Source organism: Sceloporus occidentalis, unplaced genomic scaffold, assembly GCF_023333645.1.
Source record: "Sceloporus occidentalis isolate IW3139 unplaced genomic scaffold, rSceOcc1.0.p SCAF_1, whole genome shotgun sequence".
Classification (NCBI taxonomy): domain Eukaryota; kingdom Metazoa; phylum Chordata; class Lepidosauria; order Squamata; family Phrynosomatidae; genus Sceloporus; species Sceloporus occidentalis.
In genome coordinates, this window is record NW_028316981.1 from 268,497,421 (window position 1) to 268,504,447 (window position 7,027).

Genomic DNA, 7,027 nt, shown 5'->3' on the forward strand with positions numbered 1-7,027 from the left:
GGGGCTCCTCTCCTGTGGTCCTAGCCCTATTTTTTTGGGGGGGGGGGGCAGGTTCCTTCTAGGCCACCCGGCTTAGGCAGGTTCTTAATGGATTGTCCTGGCTTCAGTGGTCCTAGTGATATCGGTTGGTCGTGCTACAGTCCTGGCAAGGTCTCAGGCTGTGGCCGGCATAGTCCGCCATGAGTTCTGGCTGAGAAAGGCGGTCACTCACAGGACTTAACATCCATGCAGCTTGCTAGGCTCCAGCCATCCAGGGTATCCTTGGACCAAGATTAATACTACTACTACTACTACTAATAATAATAATAATAATGGCATATGGGTCACTCCCTCCAGGCCGGATGGTGTCAGATGCCATGGAGGGAGGGCTCTTCTTCTTCAGGCAAGGCCTGATATCAGGAGGTGGCAGAAGGCATGAGGGCTACGGGCCACAAATGCACTCGGGAGGAGTGTCGTAATAGTAATAGTAAATAATGATAATGCCCTTTTCTGTCCCTATTTCAGTTTCCTGGAAGTACAGATAACCCATGCAGAGGAGGGCATCCCTGAGATGCTTGCGGCAGGGAGCATTCTCTCTTTGACAGTAACGAGAGCCCTCTTTTTTTCACCCTTTTCATTGGAGGACTGCCCAAACCTATCCTTCATTTCCCTTGGTAGGTTCCTGAGGAAGTTCAGGAAGCATCATTAGGATCCACAGAGAAAGAAAAAGATGGGGAGAAGATGAACAATGAAGGCTCTCTGAATTCATTGGAAACAAAAGGACAAAACTGGAGGGTCTCCCTTCTCACCTTCCTTAGGGGAAGGCTTTTAAGATCAGGGCCACCCCAACACCATTCCCTTGTGCATCATGTTCTCTCTTTCACTTCTCTCCTGCCTCCATTTATTTATAGGAGGTAAACAGCGATACCTGTCCCACGCAGGCTCAGTGTAATCCTGGGCACAGTTCAGACAGGTAACTCACCTTGGGTCCTGGCTGAAGACCAAATGAGTGGCACATGAAGATGTCCCCTCAAGCGGACTTTCCCATTTGTTTCATGTTCTTTTCCTTCCTTTCTTCCTTTCCTTCCTTTTTTCTTTCTTTCCTTCCTTCCTTCCTTCCTTCCTTCCTTCCTTCCTTCCTTCCTTCTATCTTTCACTTTCCCTTCTGTCATTCCCCCCTCCCTCCCTCCCTCCCTTCCTCCCTCCCTCCCTCTTTCCTTTCTTTCCTCTTTCTTCCCACCGGGACTGATATTAATAATAATAATAATAATAATAATAATAATAATAATAATAATATCCTTTTCTTCCTATTTCAATTTAGAGAACATCCCTGAGATGCTTGCGGTGGAGCCTTACCTCTTTGATGGTAATGAAACAAAGACACCCGCCCCCCCCCCCCTTTTTTCCCCCTTTTCATTGGAGGCTTTTAGGATCAGGGCCACTCCAAGACCCTTGTACTCCATGTTCTCTATTTCACTTCTCTCCTGCCTCCATTTATTTATAGGAGGTAGACAATGACACCTGTCCCATGGAGGCTGAATGTAATCCTGGGCACAGTTCAGACAGGTAAGTTCTTTTCATCTTGGGTCCTGGCTACGGACCGAATGAGTGGCACATGGAGATGTCCCCGCAAGCACTCTTTCCCATTTGTTTCATGGTCTTTTCCTTTCTTTCCTTCCTTCCTTCTTTCCATTTCCCTTCCATCTTTGCCCCCTTCCTTCCTTCCTTCCTTCCTTCCTTCCTTCCTTCTTTCCTTCCTTCCTTCCTTTGTTCCTTCCTTCCTCTATCCTACCTTCCTTTCTTGTTTTCTTTCTTTCCTTCCTTCCCTCTTTCTTTCTATCCTCCCTCCCTCCCTCCCTCCCTCCCTCCCTCCCTCCCTCCCTCCTTTCCTTTCTTGTTTTCTTCCTTCCCTTCCCTCCTTCCTTCCCTCTTTCTTTCTATTTTTCCTCCTTCCCTCCCTTCTTCCTTCCTTCCTTGTTTTCTTTCTTCCCTTCCTCCCTTCCTTCCTTCCTTCCTTCCTTCCTTCCTTCCTTCCCTCCTTCCTTCCCTCTTTCTTCCTCCTGGGACTGAGGGGAGGCAGCACAAAGTGTGGGAAACAGCACATTCTCCTTGCTTGCTGCTGGCTTCCTCTCATCTCCTCTGATGGACTATTAACCTTCAGAGCCTGCTTCCTGCCAGAGCCAAGCCCCAGGGATGCAGCCAGGATTTGGGTGTCCATGGGGTGCGTGGGGTAATTCTGGAAACAAACCACAGCGGATACCAAGGGTGCACTGTAATAGTAAATAATAATAATAATAATAATAATAATAATAATAATAATAATAAATATTTTCTTGTCCCTATTTCAGTTTCCCAGAACCACAGATAACCCATCCAGATGAGGAGGACATGAATGAGGAATACTCTGTGAACTCATCGGTAACAAAAGGGCAAAACTGGGGGGGGGGGTTCTCCTCCCCTTTTCTTAGAGAAAGGATTTGAGGATCCACTCGCCATTTATTCACAGGATTCAGACAGTGATACCTGTCCCGCAGAGGCTGAATGCAATCCTGGGTCTGGTTCAGACAGGTAAGTTCTTCTCACTTTGGGTCCTGGCTGCGGACAGAATGAGTGGCACATGAAGATGTCCCTGTAAGCTGTCTTTCCGTAGCATCAACCTAACCCATTTATTTCATGGTGTTTTCCTGCCCCATTTTAGAGTCCCAAAACATCAAAGGACCTCTGCTGATTCGGACTACTCTCAGGGGTTTGACCTGGAGGACCTTAACTCTTTGCCGGTGAGGAAGGAGAGTCTTGCTGACACTTTTTCAAGGTTTGTCACATACAGCAAAAGGCATCATCTCATTCCCCCGCTCTCTTTTTCCCTCCTAATGTTGAGCTGGAGTCTCTTTTCCTGCAGCTTGCATCCATTGCTCCAGGTCCTAGTCTCTACAGCAGCAGAAATTGAGCTTGCTCCCTCCACAATATGACATCCCTTCAAGTATTTAAACAGGGCTGTCATATCACCCCTTAGCCTTCTCTAATTAGACGGTTCCTTGCCCTCAGGCTTATAATCTAAATATTAATAGGGTGGGTTTTTTTTTTTTAAATAAGGACCATTCCCCACTTCCACTTTCAGAAAAAAACTCTTCAAGGACCACCAACGACGAACCAAAAACTCCAGGGACCCCAACAAGGAAGAAATATCCAAAGAACTCGGTGTTTTAAAAGGTACATCTTAGATATCTTTGAAGTCTTGTCATCCAGTGGACCTGGCATGATCCCAATGGAGCCCCTGGTCCCGGAGTGACCGGCTCCTTTGTGGCCAGAGGGGGGCTCTTCTCGCACCAGGGCCTGCACCAGTCCCTCACGGAACAAGGATGGGAGCCCCACGGAGAAGGACCATGGCAGTGCGTCAAACCCCAAGCCTTGCAGAAGTGTAAGGGCTTGTATGATAACAAATAGCCAAAGAACAACTTGGTGTTTAAAAAGGTACATCTTAGATACCTTAGAAATCTTGGTTCCTGATGGACGTGGGGTGACCACTTTATAGCACCTGGTCCTGGAGTGACCGTCTCTGTGGCCGGAGAGCGCTCTTCTCGCACCAGGGCCTCCAGGAGCTGCTGGGAGTCCAACTGTCACCATTCTTTTGACAGCTGACAAAGCTAACTGTGAAACCAAGCTCTCAGCAAAATATTGGAAGACAAAAACCAAAATCTCAGGTATTTCCTGATGGCATCATAGCACCTGGATGCCAGAGGGATCCAGGAAAATGTTCGGGAGACAGGCAAACAAACAAGAACAAGATGCAAAAAGGCAGAGAGTCCATCTTAGCATGGCTGGCAAAGGGGCCTCCTGACAGACAAAGGAAGTCTTACATCGTCTGTGCATAAAGTTCTCCAGTTTCTCCCTAGAAGCGAAGACGCACACAGCAGAAACTATTGTATACAGGCATTTGTATCTGATGTTGCAGCATTTCATGAAATCGTCTGAAAAGTAGGTGGATTCCTGTTAGGAAAGACATGCTGAGTCCACCACGACCACCTACAGAGTTGAACCACGTCGACAGGACGCTAGGGAGAAGGAATCTGAAGAGATGTCTGCAAAGGTATTCAGGCCAAGAAGGAAAATATTCCTTCACCACTGCAAACGGCCTTAAGCTCCCGGCTTGAGAAATAACGACAAGAGCACTTCAAGCCTTCACTCTACACGAGGACTGTAATAAATAAGTTACTTTAATAAATAAGTTACTTTGCCAACCAAACAACCATAACAGAGGCAGTTACTCTAACACACCAACTGTCATAACTGACACACTCTCTCTCAAGGACAGTTGAGAAATGACAGTTGCATCAACATTCCAATGATGCACTGTTTAAATGCTGACACACATAACTGCCACTAGAGCTGTAAATAACTTACATAACAGCTCCCCCTAGTGGCCACATCCATGCCATTTCCTAACAATTCCTCCCACACATCCCTGTTTTCACTCTCAGGGGCTGGGAGTCCAACAAGGATGCCATTTCTCTCTTTCCTTCCCTTTCTCTAGAGCCTGTGATGAGCTGATGTACGCAGTCTTGTCTGTACCCAACTGCATACTAGTTCCCTCTGTGTCTCTCTGGGGGATGGCTTTCCCTTCAAAAGGGAAGATGCTCGAATCAAAAGCATCTCTGCTTCCTCTTACAGGACTGAAAGACTGTCCCTTCCCCCTGTGCCATGGCTCTGCTGCAAAGGACTCCCATCTCCTACTCCTGCCAAGGTTTGAGAAGTCACCAGAAGACTTGGCTTAAAACTCTCTGCTACCTCTGGGCAAAGAGAAGGATGCCACCACACCTTTCCATGCTGCCACTCTTGCCACGCAGACATTGGGTATGGACATTTCCCCATTTGGGGTGGGACAATTCCACTGATTCCATCCAGGGTTAAAATGTCCCATCCAGGTCAAGCTGCCTGTTTCGGATTCCAGTGAAGGGATGCGGCTCTGCATCAATGGGGAAGATGAGGTGAGCACTAGCACCCAAAAGCCAGGTCTGGATTGAGCTGCGGGGCTTCAACTCCCAGAGTCCAGACGGGTACTTTAAGCACTGGCTGGATACAAATCCCCACTCAGCCAAGGAAGGCAGAAGGAGGAAGGAAGAGACTAGAACTACATCTCCCAGCAGCCCCCACCCACCATGCCCTTCCTGCCACTGTTGGTCAGTTGGCCAGGCTCCCCTAAGCGCCTGCTTCCTCTCCTTCCTCCTTCCTCTCCTTCCTTCCTTCCTTCCTTCCTTCCTTCCTTCCTCCTCCTCTTCCTTTCCTTTCCTTCTTTCCTCCCCTTGATCTCCTTCCTCTCCTTCCTTCTCTTTCCTCTTCCCTCCCCTTCTTCCTCCCATCCTTTGTCTTTCCTTCCCTTTTCCTTTCCTTCACTACTTTCTCCCTCCCTCTCTTTCTTTCCCTTCTCCCTTTCTTTCCTTTTCCTTCCTTCTTTCCTTTCCTCTTTCCTTCTTTCTTTCCACTTTCTTTCTTTCTTTCTTTCTTTCTTTCTTTCTTTTAATTATTTATTTAAAACACACACACACACACACACACACACACACTGGATATTATCCATATATACATTAAGACAAAACAAATTCAGACAACACTTTAACACAAATTAAACACAAAAAGCTAAAGAAATGAACTCACTATAAGCAGTAATCTTAAATAATTTACTGGATATTTTCCATACCCTAACTTTGATGCTTATTTAGGTCCCTATAATGTAATTGCAAATAAAGAAAAAAATTCTATACCTTCAGTTCTAAATCAATAATACGTTATACAAAAAATGTCTTCGGAGGCAATCAAAAAATGTGTCTTAATTACCTAATTATTATTCTGCATAAATGTAACTGTTACCCCAATTTGCTGTTAGAAAACATTATCAGAATTATTAAATATTATTCCATATTCTTTTTTGTCTATATATTCTAACACTTTCCCAGGCTTTCTCACTTTTTCTTTCTTGTTATCTTTCCTCAAAGCTGTGAGGGAGTCCATTTCCATAGCTTCATATAATTTCCTCAGCCAGTCATCTTCTGTTGGTATGTCAGATTTGCCATAGTTTTGCAAAAGGTGACCATATAAAGCAAGACTCGCCTGTGTTTTGTTTCAAATTCTTTCTTGATATTGGATATCATATTTAATAATAAAAAAGTGGATCAAAGGGGATTTCTATCTGTAAAATCATAATCATATGAGAGTGAACCATCTTTCAGTATTTCTTAGCTTCAGTGCACCTCCACCACATATGAATAAAACTAGCATCTGGTTTATGGCACTTCCTACCATCGGCTGAATCCGTTTTATAGATCACATTAAGCTTATTGGGAGACATGTGCCAATGATGTAACATCTTGAAATAGTTTTCCTTATAACTTTGGCACAAAGTACATTTGTTAGAACAAATCAAAGTTTTCTCCCATTTCTCTAGCTCTATTGTAAAGCCCAATTCCTGAGAACATTTTACCATCGTATGTTCGATTATTTCTTGTTCCAACTCTCTTCTATTAAGGATTTTATAATATTTTACTAAGTGACCTTTGTTACTATCAAATATAACGTCATCTATTTCAGTTTTTTCTCTACTTATTCCTGTTTTTAGTGTCAAACTTAAATCTTTCATATATCTGTCTAGAGGAGAACCAATCATTAATCCCATTTTCTACTCTCATTTGCTCATAGGTTTTAAATTCTCCACTTGTATTCAACAAGGTCTTATACATTTGCCAATTTGTTCCATTTATATCATTGCAACTTTTTGTTCTTGCGAAAGAGGCCTCTTGAGGTGAGACACATTGAGGTAACTTATTGCAAAATTTGTCCTTAATTTTAAACCAAGAAATTAAAGATGCATTTCTAACAAAATGATGCAAGAAATCATTAGTTTCAAATTAGGGAGAGTGCAACCTCCTCGTCTTATCGACTGTTAGGATTTTCCAATTAACTCTAGCTTTGTTCCCATTCCAGAGAAAATTTATTAGAACTTTTTGTCATTTAGCTAAATGATTTAAATGAGAAATAATGGGCAGACACTGAAATA